Here is a 15622-nt window from a genome sequence, read left to right on the forward strand (position 1 = left end):
GCGATTTCTTCCTCTGATCTCTCCCAGGTTTCCGAGATTCTAAAGGGTGACAACCAGCTCTCAGTGTTTCACTTAAATGCGCAGAGTTTGAAAAATAAGTTTGATTATGTACAGTTGTTTCTAACGGACTTGAGCATTAAATTTGACCTACTTTGTTTTAGTGAAACTTGGTTTACTCCTGATTACGATTGCTTTCCTATTGCTGGCTACGATTGCATATCAATATGTCGTTCGAATGCACGCGGGGGTGGCATTGCTATTTACATACGTGATGATTTGCCTTATGATGTGCTTGCCGATTTCAAGGTCATTAACGATGATTATGAGTGTATTGCGGTGCAATGCTACGGCATTTTGTTCGCTCTTTGTTATCGCCCTCCAGCTGGTGTGTTGAACAACTTTTTAGACTTTTCGGAAAAAGTGTTCCAACTGAGCATTGAGTCACACTTAGATAGTGTTTTTGTCGGGGACTTTAACATAAATGCCTCCTCGGAAAATCCATCTTATCTGCGTTTTCAAGAAATATTTCAGTCGTATGGGTGCTTTAATGCGATCGATAAGCCAACTCGAATTACACATAAGTCTCAGACAATTCTGGATCTTTTTTTGACAAGTTTATCGCCTAATGATGTCAGTGCTGGCGTTATTTCATGTGATTTAAGTGATCACCTGCCTATATACATTCTATTACCTCGTAGTTTACCATGTAAATCCAAACAAGACAACTTGATGCGACATTACTCCGTGAAAAATATAGCGAATTTCGAAGCTATTGGGAAGATTGGGATGTGGTTTTAAATAAGACAGATGCGAATTGTGCATACAACGCTTTTCTGTCGTGTTTTTTGTCAGCATATAACACATGTTTTCCACTCGAACCTCAGAAAAAACATAAAAAAGCACGTAAACCTTGGGTAACCCGTGAACTGTATGAGCGAATGAAGTATAGAAATAAGCTCTTCCAGGTGTTTTTGAAAACCAAGAAAGAAAGTGATTTCAAATTGTTTAAAGTCGTAAGAAATAATGTTAACGCAGATATGAGAAAAGCCAAAAGCCAATATTACATGCATAGATTTGAAACTGCCGGAAACACCCGCCTTATGTGGCAAACAGTCAAAGAAATAGTCTCTAAATCTCCACAAGCCAAAAAAGTTTCATTTAAATCTGACAATTTAACTGAACTTGAGATTTCAGATTCATTTAATGAACATTTTATTAATGTTGGTGCGCCTACTAAGGACACTGCCGATGTCCCATGCGAGCAGTTCATCACAAAATGTTGTCCAAATACCATGTTTTTATCTCCTACCGACCAATCTGAAATCCTTGAGATAATCTTTTCGTTGAAGGACAGCTGTGCCGCAGGTGCGGACGGTATTAAACCTAAAGCACTAAAGGCTGTTGCCGAGGGATTAAGTGTTCCCCTTGTGCATATATGCAACCTTATTCTTTCTCAAGGAGTGTTCCCTGAGAAAATGAAACTTGCTCGAGTGACAGCTATACATAAAGGAGGCCCAATGAACAATTTAAATAACTATCGACGGATTTCCGTGCTCTCAGTGTTTGCAAAAATCATAGAACGTCTTATAAACAAAAGGCTAACAGCGTTCTTGTGTTTAAACAATATTTTAATAGCTGAGCAATTTGGTTTTCAAAAGATAAAATCCACTGATGTGGCACTTCTGGGAATCAAAGAGCAAATTCTAGAAAACATTGAGATGAAAGTACTCACACTAGGCATATTTCTTGATTTAAGAAAAGCATTTGATAGCGTTCAACATGATGTGCTTTTACGGAAAATTTCGTATTATGGAGTCAGAGGTGTCGCATGGTCGCTCATTAAAATTTACTTAACGTCCCGGTCCCAGTATACAGAAATAAATGGCATTAAATCAGGCACCAAGTACATTCAGTATCGGGTACCCCAAGGATCGATTCTCGGTCCAGTTCTGTTTCTCTTGTATATTAACGACATTTCAAATCTTCAGGGCACAGAAAAACTTTTATTGTATGCAGACGACACAAACGTGTTCTTCTCTGGTATGCATATTCAAGACCTCTATAAAAAAGCGAATCATTGGTTGGTAAATTTAGGTGTATGGCTCAGATCAAATGGGTTAGAAATAAATGTAGATAAAACAAAATACCTCGTATTCAGACCAAAAGGGACACAAATTCCTACAAACCTGTTGTTAAACTTTAATAACGGAAGCATCTTACAGTCTGAGACAATTTGTTTCCTTGGTGTGACCTTTCATGAATACCTTTCGTGGACACCACACATAACTTCCCTTAGAAAAAACCTTTGTCGAGCTGTGGGTGTATTAAACCAGCTGAGATACTACCTGCCTACGAGTGTAAAACGTCAAGTTTATTACGCGCTTTTTCATTCGCGATTAAATTATTGCTCTTTAGTGTGGTCCACCACAACGAAAACAAACCTCAATAACCTTTCAATAATTCAAAAACGAGCCATACGTGCAATTGCAAACCTAAAGTATTCTGCAAGCTGCGCAGCATACTTTAACAAACATGAAATACTACCAGTACGGCAACTTTACACCCAAAAATTATCCCTGGAAGTACTCCGCCAGCATAATACTAATGAAACATTGTTTGAGTTAACCTATCATGTACATAGAAGTCCGTATGAACTGAGAACGTGCTTGATAGAACAATGCAGTTCCCGGACAGGCTATGGGGATCAAAGGTTAAAATGGCAGATTCCTCGCCTCCTCAACCAGTACCCTGATAATCTTGACATCATTCGATATCGTAGCCCAAACAAAGTATCTGAAGTTATGAAAGAAAAATTGTTGAGGCAAATAAAAATTACCGCTGACAGCAGTTGTTAGCGCTCTAACTTTGCCACTTTCCAGTGCCTGAAGGATGTGTGCTTGTGATTGCTTTGTTTTTTGTTTTGTTGGTTCCGATATCAGTTGTGTGTTCATATTTTGTTCTGGTATGATTACGCCAGTGCGCACCTTTTATTTTATTTTGGCGAACGGATGTAACTCGCTTTTTGTATTTTTGTTTTGTTTGTTTATTTTTGTTATCTTCTTCCTCCAATTGTTCTTCCTTGTGATCCCGCTGCTCCTCTGATTGTTAAGGGTGGCAGGGCCCCGTCAGGCAGTTTTGTTTGCCTTTTGCCATGCCATCCAAGGCAGTACTGAATTGTCTAAAATAAACGGATACAACAACAACTAGTTATTGACCTTCCTTTTATTCAACATGTTTGGTGTTCGCCTACTATTTCTATTACCACACTCTGTAACCTCCTTGCTAAGACTTTCATTAATATTTTATAATCTACATTCGTTGAAGATATCGGCTTATACGCAGTAACTTTTCTGAGCTCTTCTTTTGCATCTGTTTTGGGGTAGGAGAACAGTGTGCGATTGTGAGAACGAGGGGGAAGTCTTTCTAGTGTGTAGGCTTCTGTGTACAGGTCACATAACACTGGACTTAGGTCATTACGGAAAGCTTTGTAGAAAGCCGTGCACAACCCGTCAGGGCCTGGAGACTTTTCCGGACTTAATTCGTCGATAGCCTTCCTAACCTCTTCCACTGTCATTGGTACCTCCAATTTTTCTTTAACCTCTTCATCTATCGTCGACCAGAACCTTAAAAGTTGTCCTTAAACAATTCTAAGTTTACAGGTTGGCATGAAAAGAAACCATCGTAAAACTCACAAAAAGCATTGCTAATTGCTCGTTGTTCATCAAGAACCTGCCCTTTGTACGCTATTTCCGCAATCCGCAATCGATTTGCGGGTAGCGTATCTCTTCTCGGAGCTAAATGCTTTCTTTGTAGTGGCTTCCCCTAACATGAACTTTTCCGCACGGGCGCGCACTAGCGCACCATGATACTTATCTAGTTCGATAGCTTCCAACTGATGTTTCAAAGTTTTAATGTCCTCTTTGAACAGTCCAGGTGACTGGCACTCTAGTGCAGAAAGCGTCTCCAGGTCTCCTCTAGGCAGGACTTCCTTTTTTTCTTTTATCATAATTTAAGGCAGTTGGCCTTTCCAGTGCTGTAAGCTTAATTTCTGCTTTGAAGTTTTCCCACTTAGAGGCACAGTCGCCTATATCCTGTTCAAGGTTCCTAATCCTTTTCGTTACTTGTTTTACAAATTCTTCATTCTTCAACAAGCTCTTCAATTTCCATAAGTCCCAGTTGAACGTCTTTTTATCTTTGCGCTTTCCAGTCAAGACAACACGAGGCAATGGCCGCTGAAGGACACTGGTGTAACTCTATACTCCGAGCACTACGGCAGAAGTTCTAAAGAAATATATGCTCGGTCTAGTCTTGCGTGGCCCGTGCCTTGAACGTGGGTGAACTGGATCTGCGTCTTAAATATTAATGCATCCCCACATCTTCCAAACCAAGATCTGCCGCTGAAGGACAAGGTCAACAACGAAACAGGAGGACAAGCTGATTGTTTTTCAGTGGTTAAACACCAGTTAAATAGTGACAAAAACATTCGGTAGGCCCTAAGTAGCGAATAATATTACGGAGAAAAGTAGCAAATAATTTTACGGCATCAATGGGAGCCCGAGGTGCCATTTTTACGAATGGGACGGGCAGATCTAGCGAACAGACAATTTATGTGAGTACGTATTTCTATCATTTTCAAGTAATGAAGTAGGCAGAAAAACCGCCGAAATAATTTCTTTTATATAACTTGCAAATCGCCTACTTTATGGGCAGCGGAGAGCGAGCTGGAATATATGTTCAGTGGCCAAATTACACAATACAGAAGGTGAATAAAGGTTCGCTATTCATATAGCTGGAATTTAGTCGTCCGTAGCGCTTACCGCGAGACTGTGCTTCGTACGCGCTTCATTCGGGGACGCCGTTCGCAAACCACTAGTCTCATTTCGTTTAAACGATAAAGCACAAAACAAACAAATAAAACATTTCACTCAACTGTTTATCAGGACGCGAGGAGCACTTGCGCCAGAGCCCTCGCAATCGTCACGTTAGGCCCCAAATGTGCCATGGGGAGAAAGGAATGCTACAAAGGCGTCGCTATGCGGTGCTTGAGTGACCATTGCAGCACCGCAGCAGGATGCGAGAAAATCCGCGTGCCTGCGAGTAAAAAAGGACGCGCATGTGCGCCGCACCGGTCTCGACAACAGGCGCCGGGCCTCCAGAGCGCGTATCGGTGGCGTTTGCCACGCGCTCGCGTGGTCTGCAAAATTAAGTCCCCGACTGTACGACAATGTAGCAGCTACGTCGGCGTTCATGCCGGCTTCGTCGCAGGTTCCCTCTTGTCTGGTGGAATGTTGGGCTTGGGCCGAAGTGTCGAACGCCACCCAGGCGGTGCCTTTGGAGGGGGCTCGTCGGGAGTCGCGATGCCTTCGTCGGTCGGGCCGGCGTTGCTCTCGCGGACCCGTTTACCGCAGGTGCTGAGGGCTGGTTCTTTGCTGGTGTCCGTTGTCACGATGTCGTCTTCGTCGTCCTTAGCCCCACCCCCCGGGTTGTCTTCGGAGGCGCTTTCCTTGACGACTTCCTTGAAGGCTAGAACCATCTGCTTAAGGTTCTGCTCCCCGTTTTCTTGCAATGCAGGCTCCTTGCCGGCAACTTGCAGGGGAGCTACAGGTGTCGACGCTGGCACGTCCCCTCCCCCTCCAGCGGCGACCTGTTCCGCTTCTGCTTCGTCCATGCGGTGTTCCGACTTGTCGTCACACCCCGCGGGTCCGGCGACGCTGGTGTACGTTTGCACGTACTGGCTGTCGTCATGCCCGAAACGTCGACAACGCGTGCAGCGCGGTACGCGGCACTCCTGACGTACGTTGCCCGAACGGTGACAGCGCAGGCAACGCGGCAGTCGTCCCGGGACGACGACGAGGACGTTGTTACCGGCGATGCGCAGCTGATGGGGCACATCGTCAGGCGTCACGCCAGCCTTGAGCTTGAGCGACACAAGGCGCGTCGTCGAGCCCTCCTCGTTGCATCCGGACACATGCCAGCGGTACCTTGCGACTTTCGTCACCACCGAAAAAGGGGCAAAAGCCGCAAGCGCGAGGTCGTCCGGAACATCATAAAGGACCCAGTGCACCTTTACCCGAAGCACTCGGATACCCGGGTTGATTACCGTGCGGCGCAAGTCCTTCACTTTCACGTCCCGCAAAGCCACCAATTTCTTGGCACTCTCGGCGTCCTTGAATGTCACCGCCCACACGTGATTCATTTGGAAGGCCCCCAACGCTATCACGTGGGGGAGCAGTTCCAAGCGTGCGAGCGTGTCGCGGAAATCTTCTACTCGATAAGGTCTCGCTTTAACATCGGCGTGCAAAAATAGGGTGTTCAAAACGATCGAACCTGTTGGCATTTGAGGCACAATTACCTCATGAGTCCCTGGTTTCAGCATCCATTGTCCTGTTACCCCGGCCCGAGGCCGCAACGGCCGCTCCAACTTGGGAGCTCGACTTCACACGTCCGTCCGCTACGGTGGCCGGAAGTGGAATCCTTTCGGCCATTCTGACGGCACGAGGGAAAGGTTGCCATGCCAGTGGTGTCGCAGCCGGTTATTATAAAAGAGGATTTGCCCAAAGAGGGAGAGCGGAAGGTTAAAGGTGTGCATTGCCAGCCATGCTGCAGTCGTTCTTTCGAAGGGAAGGAAAAGAAACAAAAGTCTTGTCCGGAGTGGGATTCGACCCCACGCCCGGAAGACCAGACTGCGACCTGAACGTAGCGCCTTGGACCACTCGGCCATCCTGACTTTCTTCTCTTTATTGTCAAAAAGGACAAAACAACACATATACAACAATAGCAGCCACAGTGACTGATAAAACAAGAAAGGAAAAAAAAGGAAAAGCAAAGGGGGACTGCATCGCTTTGAGCGAACAGTTAAAAGAATTGTACTTTCATGACAACCAAGTCATCCATAAGAGACAATATTTCTTCATCATAGCCTGCTTTATGGAACACCTCGCGTAAGTTACATATGCTTTCTACAAAATAAAAACATACAGAACGAGCATTTACACCTGCATTACGTACATTCATACGGCTCTTCCATATAGCATGTGGGCCCAGGAGCAAGAACAGGTCGTATGGCATAACAACTGGACCTGAAGCGAGGTATCGAATTCCATGGGGCGTCAAAGGCAGTTCTTTTTTTCAGCTGCCCTGCAGGACATTCTGTATCATATCTTGCGCAGCATGCGCCTCGTGTCAAACCCACCCCCTTTGATACGATAGTGCGGGGAGGGTACGCACCCTTTTTTGTCTCGCTCGGTATATAAACACTGCTAAAAAAGATAACACCTCCCCTCGCGGGAACCCCTGTGTGGATGCGACGCATAGGCGAAGCGGCGAAGGAACCGCGTTTTATAGCGCGCATTACGTTGAGGGGACTGCGTAAGCCGGTCCCAGTCGATGACGACGTTGGCGTACTTGTAAAGCGGCGTGGACTCTAGGTGTTTGAGCCAAGCGTGGATGTTGCTTCGCCGGAGAACGGCACACCGGTTATATGCGCAGCGCGCCCGAAAGAGAGGAAACCGCGGAAGAGAGAGTACTGCACATGCGCCGGCCCCAGCGCGTCTGCCGCGGCTATGACGCAACACAATCCACTTTAATCCAAATCCAATCCAATCCAGTCCAATCCAATCCAATGCCGCTCGCGAGAGAGTGTTCGCTATCGGAGAGGAGAGGGGGTGAGCGGCGGAGAGAGCAGCTGGCGCGGCGAGGAGAATGGGGGAGGGGTGGACAACGCCGACGACGACGACGACAACGACGACGACGCCGGAGGGACAAGGCGAGTGAATGAGATGCTCTGCATCTAATAAAGATGCGGCCTTCTTTCCATCGCACCCCTGTGTCATGCGTCGTTCGATCGCGCTAGCGATACATGGTGCCAGAAGTGGCTAGTCAAACTCACGACTTCACCGGAGGACCGCGACTACGGGAACAGCCATGGACTTCCTCAGGCCACCGAACCCGTTGCGCATATCAGGAGACGCAGCCAAGAACTGGAAGCTGTTTATTCAGAGGTTTGAACTTTTCTTAACCGCATCCCACCCACCTGAAAAACCTCGATAGGCGAAGACGAAGGCAGCTTTACTCCTGAGTGTCGCCGGTGAAGAAGCGTTCGAAGTTTTCAACACCTTCACGTTCGCCGACAGCGAGAGCAGAGAGGACTACGCAACAATTGTGGGGAAGTTCGAGGAATACTGCGCCACCCAGTACAGCGAAGTACACGAGCGCTACGTCTTTTGGAATATGAGTCAAGGCCCAGATGAGCCCCTGGAACACTTCCTGCGAGACTTGAAAAAGAAGCTCGTGAGTGCAACTGTGGTGCACTAACAGATTCCATGATTCGGTGGCTCCATGATTCCATGCCGCGGTGATTCCATGATTCCATGCCACGGTGGCTCAGTGGCTAAGGCGTTGCGCTGCTGAGCACGAGGTCGCGGGTTCGATTCCCGGCCGCGGCGGCCGCTTTTCTGATGGAGGCGAAAAGCAAAAACGCCCGTGTGTACGAGATTTCGGCGCACGTTAAAGATCCCCAGGTGGTCAAAATTCATCATGAGCCCTCCACTACGGCGCGCCTCATCGCCTGCGTTGCGTCGGCGCGTTAAACCCTACAATAAAAAAAAACAGATTCCATGATCCGGGATCAGCTCGTTTTTGGAACAAGCGATGATAAAACCCGGGAAAAGGTGCTCAGTGACAACAATTTGACCTTAGATAAGGCAGAGCAAGTTTGCAAGGCAGCGGAGGCAACAGCGGCTCACCGAGGCGTATGGTACAGCCAGCCAAATCCAGTAAACGCTGTGCGGAATTCGAAGCAGAGCCAAGGTGAAAATCGACAAGGCAACCGCAAATGCCAGAAGTGCGCACGCACGCACGCTATAGGCACCGGTCACTGCTCCGAGGGCGCGAAGAATAAAGTACACCCAGCGCCGCCCGGCAATAGCTTCAGCTAACTTTGGGTCGGTGAGAGCCAGACGACGGGCTCGCGGTCATATATTCGGCACCTCTTGGTTGTTTGTATTTGCGATTCTGCGATTGTTTTTGAAAGGTGTCCCGTGCTTGAAAACTGTTCTGGCAAAAGTTTCCCCCTGTATGAAGTGCTTCTGTGCGATTTCCGGGCAATTACGGGGTCGGCCTCGCGTGCGCGAGAAGTTAGAGACTGTACGTTCACGCGCGCGTGTGCGCCGCGGAAGAAATTGATGGCACATACATCGTTGCGAAGTCCCATTCTCAGGAAGGGAAGCTTATTTACAGCGCCGATTCAGGTCAGTATTAATTTTTTATTGTTTTACAGCCTAATAATTAAAGTGACTCCAGCATATACAAGGGCGCTCCACGACAGAAGCGTGTTTGTGCTGTTTCCTGTGTTTGCGCAACCACACTGTAGAGACTTTCCAGTTGCCCTTGTTTAGCTCGGTTGGTGTTGTCAGTAATTAAAAACGGATTCCAAACGTTATTAGCTCATCACAAAGCAAACGCAGCTCACGTACACAGTTGGAAATCTGCTGCAGAGCTGCGGCTTTCTTTACGAAGATTCCGCTTAGTTCCGGCTTCTATCTTGTGAGTAATGTTAGAGTCATCTTAGCGGCTAATTGTGATACAGTTTGTTCAGGCCGTTCAGTATTCTAAAAAAAATTATTTTCTCCTCCTCGCCATCCTCTGCTTAAACAATAATAACCTCAACTTTCAGAGTACGCAAAACGCATTTAAGAATTCTCCTCCTGGTCCTCTGCTTAAACAATATAACCTCAACTTACATATAGTACGCAAAACGCATTAAACAAGTCCGCGCGAGTGAATGCAACCTTGCCTTTGACAGCTTGCCACGCTCTCGCTTGCAATGCGTGGCCGAACTCTGTACACTTCGGGGAACAAAGTAGGGCAGTAAGCGGGATGCGTATAGACCGTCTTGACATTGCTTTTGGCATCCCCCGCGAAGTGGTGTGAACATATTCTTGTGGCGTCTTTTGGCATCCATTCGGTGCCGTGAATGTCGCTATAAAGGTTACTGCTGATAAAATAATAGTGGCAGAAGCCATAATACCTTGGGTTATGCAAATACTACGACGGCACGCGATTCATCGCAACGCGCGATGTGTATGGAACACTGAAAGCAAACGTGTTAGTTTTACGGCCCTTCGTGTCTGCGCTGCGCATAAACAGTCATCGTACTCATAATTTTACTCCTTCCACTGGCAAAAAATGTCATGGCTTTCTTACTGCTAAAATCCATTTCTTGCGATGCTTATCCTCCCCGGCTGCCCGAGAAACCTGTACAGAACGATGGCAGGCTGCCTTTCGCGATTGTGGCAGTCCTTCATGCAGCAGTAGCGGCGTGGCCACTAATTCTTTCCTGCAGAATTTTGATCCTTTCGGACCCTGTAACTTTCATTTATAACCTTGTTTCTTAAAAAACATCCGCCACACAACGTCGAACCGCACGCACCGCGCGTATTTTTATGTGCGCTGAACGGCCGGTCGCGACTGCCACCGACCCAGAGTTGCTAAGCGGCGGCGAGATATGGCGCTGCAGTCGCGCGCAAACTTCACTGTGCGGTGCCTATAGGCACCGGTCACTGCTCAGATGGCGCGACGAATAAGTACACCCAGCGCCGCCCCGCGGAAGCTTGAGCTAACTTTGGGTCGGTGAGAGGCAGACGGCGGCCGCGCGTTCATATATTGGGCACCTCTCGTTTTGTTTTTGCGATTCTGCAATTGTTTTTTAAAGTTGTCTCGACCTTGAAAACTGTCCTGTCAAATAATTTCCCCATGTCTCAAGTGCTTCTGTGCGATTTGTGGACAATTACGGGGCGGAATTACTACTGTCGGCCTCGCGTGCGCGATAAGTTACAGAGATTGTACGCTCCCGCGCGCGTGTGCGCCGTGAAAGAAATTGACGGGACAGACATCGTTGCGAAGTCAAATTCTCAGCAAAGGAAGGTTATTTACAGCGCCAATTAAGGTCAGTAGCCAGCGTATACAACAGCGCTCCACGACAGAAGCGTGTTTGTGTTATTGTTTCCTCTGTTCGCGCAACCACACTACAGTTACTTTTTCGGTTGCCCTTCTTCAGCTCGGTTGGTGTTGTCACTAATTAACAAAGCATTCCAAACGTTATAAGCTCTTGGCAAAGTAAACGCAGTTCCACACAGTTCGAAATCTGCTGCGGAGCGGCGGTTGTCTTTACGAAGATTCAGTTTAGTTTCGGCTTCTATCTTGTGAGTAATGTTAGAGTCGTCTTAGCGGTTAATTGTAATACAGTTTGTTCAGGCCGTTCAGTATTCTAAAAAAAATTATTTCCTCCTCCTCGCCATCCTCTGCTTAAACAATAATAACCTCAACTTTCAGAGTACGCAAAACGCATTAAAGATGTCAGCGCGAGTGAATGCAACCTTGCCTTTAATAGCTTTCCACGCTCTCACTTGGAATACGTGGCCGAACTATGTACACTTCGGGGAAATAAGTAGGGCAGTAAGCGGGATGCGTATTGACTGTCTTGACATTGCTTTTGGCATCACTCGCGAAGTGCTGTGAATGCATATTCGTGTGCCGCCTTTTGGTTTGCATTGGGCGCCGTGAATGTCGCTAAAAAGGTTACTGCTGATAAAACAATAGTGGCGGAAGCGGTAATACCTTGTGTTATGCAACTACTACGACGGCATGCGATTCATCCCAGCGCGTAATGTGTATGAACACTGAAAGCAAACGTTTTAGTTTTACGGCCCTTCGTGTCTGAGCTGCGCATAAACGGTAATCGTATTCATAAGTTTACTCCTTCCACTGGCAAAAAATTTCATGACTTTCTGGCTTCCTTGACTTTTCTTACTGTTAAAATATTTCTTGCGACGCTTATTCTCCCACGGCTGCCCGAGCGAGAAACCTGTACAGAACGATGGCAGGCTGCCTTTTGCGATTGTGGCTGTCCTGCGCGCAGCAGCCTTTTGATCCTTTCCGACCCTGCAACTTGCAATTATAACTATGTTTCTTAACAAACTTCCGCCACACAACGTCGAACCGCACGCAGCGCGTGTGTTTTTACGTGCGCTGAACGGCCGATCGCGACATCCACCGACCCAGACTTGCTAAGCGGCGGCGAGAGGCGGCGTTGGAGTCGCGCGCAAACTGCAGTGTCCGGTGCCTATAGGAAACTGCCCTGCATACGGACGGACATGCCGAAGATGCCAACGAAAAAACCACTTCACCATATGTTGCAGAAACGCATCGCACGTTGCCGTGGTGGGAAAGCATGAAGACGACTTTGAAGTGCTCGATGTGTCGGTGAGAGTGACAAGTCAACGTGATTGGGTCGTTCAGGTGCAAGTACAAAGCATCCAAGTCGCGCTGAAGATTGACACAGGATCACAGGCAAATTTACTGCCCTTCAGAGTGTTTAGCAGGATGCATCCGAGGCCAGCACTGAAGCCCTGCTGCGCTGTGCTTCGCTCATACGGCGGCGGTGTAATCAAACATGCAGGGATGATGCGAATGGAGGTGACGCTGGATGACCACAGCACTGCACTCGACTTCTTCGTGGTACACAAGGGTCAGGCCATCTTAGGCTTGAAGGCGAGCGACCAACTTGGATTGATCCCGCACGTACACGCCGTCTCTCCTACAAGCTCTGAAGAAGTCGTCGATGAATTTCGCCACTTGTTCACCGGTATGTGTTGTGTCAAACGTGTCTACAAGATGGTCCTCAACAAGGGAACGGTGCCGGTGGTCCAACCAACTCGGCGCGTACCCCTGACTCTCCAGAAGCCTCTCAAAGAACAATTCGAGCTCATGGAACGGGGCCACATCATCACCAAAGTAGACGAACCAACGGAATGGGTGAGTCCACTCGTAAATGCCCGCAAAAAAGACGGGAAGCTGCGCATTTGCATAGACCCTAGAAAAATAAATCAATGCCTGAAACTAGAACACTACGAGATGCGTAGGCGAGAGAACATAGAAGCTAAGTTGTCTGGCGCGACACGGGCCTCTCGACTAGATACAAATTCAGGGTTCCATCAAATACCGCTCGATGAAGAAACTTCTAAAATTTGCACGTTCTCCACGCCCTTCGGTCGGTACCGTTTTTTTGCGGTTACCGTTTGGTATATCATCGGCATCTGAGGTTTTTCTGAAAACATTAACAGAAATTTTTGAGGGCATTCCGGGTGTCCTGGTGTACGTTGATCACGTTCTTATCTGGGGCACAACTCGGCAAGAGCATGACGCGCGCCTGAGGTCGGCACTGCGAGTAGCCCAACATGATGGCTTAACGTTTAACCCGGCCAAATGCACAATCGGCGTACAGGAGATAGAGTATCTCCGTGACGTCATCTGCAAGGACGGCATCAGTCAGTCCGAGCCCCTCCTTGATAAAATGTATGCTCCAGACGCCTGCGCCGGAGGACAAATCGGCGGTCCAAAGAATGCCAGGAGTAGTCAATTATTTCGGCAAATACCTCCCATTACTAGCCGAAAGGACAAGTATCTAGCGAAGCCTGCTGAAGCGAGATGCGATGTTTGAATGGAGTGCAAACCACGCGCTCGAGTGGGAGCAACTTTGCGTTGACCTCAGCAGGCAGCCCGTACTTTCAGTGTTCGATGTCACGAAAGTATCGTGCGATGCATCGCAGAACGGTATCAGAGCGGCGCTGCTTCAGTGCAACAATGACACATGGAATCCGATCGCCTATGCCTCCCGTGTGCTAACTAAAGCAGAGCAGCGTTATTCGCAAATTGAGAAGGAAGCGATGGCTTGCGTTTACTGCTGCGAACGCTTTCACCCCTTCGTGTATGGCCGAAAGGTTAAATAGAGACCGACCATCACCCTTTGCTCGCTATCGCCCAGAAACCCATTGGTGATATGCCGCCCGCCTGCAACGATTTTTTCTGCGATTGATGCGCTGTGACACAGAAATGCGATTCGTTCCAGGAAAGCAGCTTCTACTGGCCGACATGCTCTCACTGGCGCCCACCTCAAGTTATCCCAGTGATGTCGGGAGCGATGATGTGGATGTGCACGCCGTAGGTGTCGTTTCATATCTTGTCAGTGATGACACATGGAAACAACTACCAGCCGAAACGAGTCGGGACTCGTACCTTAAAGCGGTGCTGCACAGTTTGGAACACGGGCTACGCATAGAGGGACAGCTGAGGCCATTCTCTAGAGAGCTGACGCAGGTGAAAGATGTCCTCTTGAAAGGATGTAAAGTGGTAATTCCCAAGAGATTGAGGAAAGACACTTTAAAAAAGAATTCACCAAGGACACATGGGCATCAACAAATGCAAAGAAAGGGCAAGGCGTCTTGTATTTGGGCCTGGCATTAACGCCGACATTGAGGCATTCGTGCAGAAATGTGCAATGTGCAAGAAGTACGCGTATACTCAGCCGCAATTACCTTTGATGGTGCGCCCGGTGCCCGAGATGCCGTGGCAGAAAGTTAGCATCGATATCTGTGAGTATGGTGGATGGTCGTACCTCAGCGTATACGACGCGCTGTCAAATTTTCCGGAAGTGGAGCAGTTGCGTGACACATCGCCGAGCTCTGTTATTCAGGCAACCAGTGCCATATTTTCTAGGTACGGCATTCCCCTGGACGTCCTGACAGATAATGGCCCGCAATTTTCGTGTCATGAGTTCAGGTCCTTTTCAAGGGCATACGACGTCGGACACATCACATCCAGTCCAGGATATCCGAAATCGAATGATTTGGCTGAGAAGGGCGTCCAGGTTACCAAGAGAATCCTGAAAAAAAAAACGCCTGAAGCAAAGCAAGACTTCTGGCTCGGTCTTCTTGCTTACAGCACAACACCACTGGAGTGCGGCATGGCCCCAGAGGAGATATTGCAAGGCAGAACACTCCGCAACACGCTGCCGGACCGGAGACCCGACCAATCGTAACACGTTCACAGACCAACCGCCCTGAAAGACTGCTGGCGCCGCTCAAAACATGGGCCACGGTTCGTCAGCGTTCCAAAGGAGCATGGGCGAAGAAAGCTAAAGTCCTGAGGCCTTCCGAGCATCTAAGGTCCTACGACGTCACGACAGAAGAAGGGCGGCAGCTGCGGCGGAATCGTCGACATTTGCTGCTAACCAGCGAGTACTTCAGCCCAGACCTTCCCGAAAGCGGTGAGGACGAAGCACCGTCTGCTACGGCGCATGAGGTTCCAGTCGCGTTGCCGGGGTGCATGCCCGCGGCCCCGATCTTGGGGACAACAGCTACACAAGTTCCAAGAAGTTCGCAGCGACAACGCGAAGCGCCGAGACGGCGCGCTTGCAACGAGAACGTTGTTCAAATGCCGTGAATGCGTGCTTAACATTTTGTGAGCCTTTCAATTGTGTTCACGTGTCAATTGTTTTATACACCAAGGAGGATGTATCATATCTTGCGCAGCATGCGCCTCGTGTCAAACCCACCCTCTTTTAATGGTAGTGCGGCGAGGGTACGCACACTTTCCTGTCTGGCTCGGTAAATAAACACTGCTACAATAAAGATGCGGCCTTCTTCCCATCGTACCCCTGCGTCATGCCTCTTTGGATCGCGCTAGCGATACACACCCCCCCCCCCCAATACTGCGTTCCAGCAGTCCAGGAATACGTGTTCAATACTCTCCGGTTTCCTGCAGAGCGAACAGTCCGCACCCCACG

General features: G+C 48.4%; 1 pseudogene; it reads right to left on the reverse strand.

The window, feature by feature from the left end:
- Positions 1 to 14604: 14604 nt before the first annotated feature.
- LOC144172972 (uncharacterized) lies at positions 14605 to 15164 on the reverse strand (annotated as a pseudogene).
- Between the last annotated feature and the right edge of the window lie 458 nt (positions 15165 to 15622).

This window comes from Haemaphysalis longicornis, unplaced genomic scaffold (assembly GCF_048455015.1).
Source record: "Haemaphysalis longicornis isolate Haplotype H1 unplaced genomic scaffold, Haemaphysalis longicornis Haplotype H1 scaffold_28, whole genome shotgun sequence".
Classification (NCBI taxonomy): Eukaryota; Metazoa; Arthropoda; class Arachnida; order Ixodida; family Ixodidae; genus Haemaphysalis; species Haemaphysalis longicornis.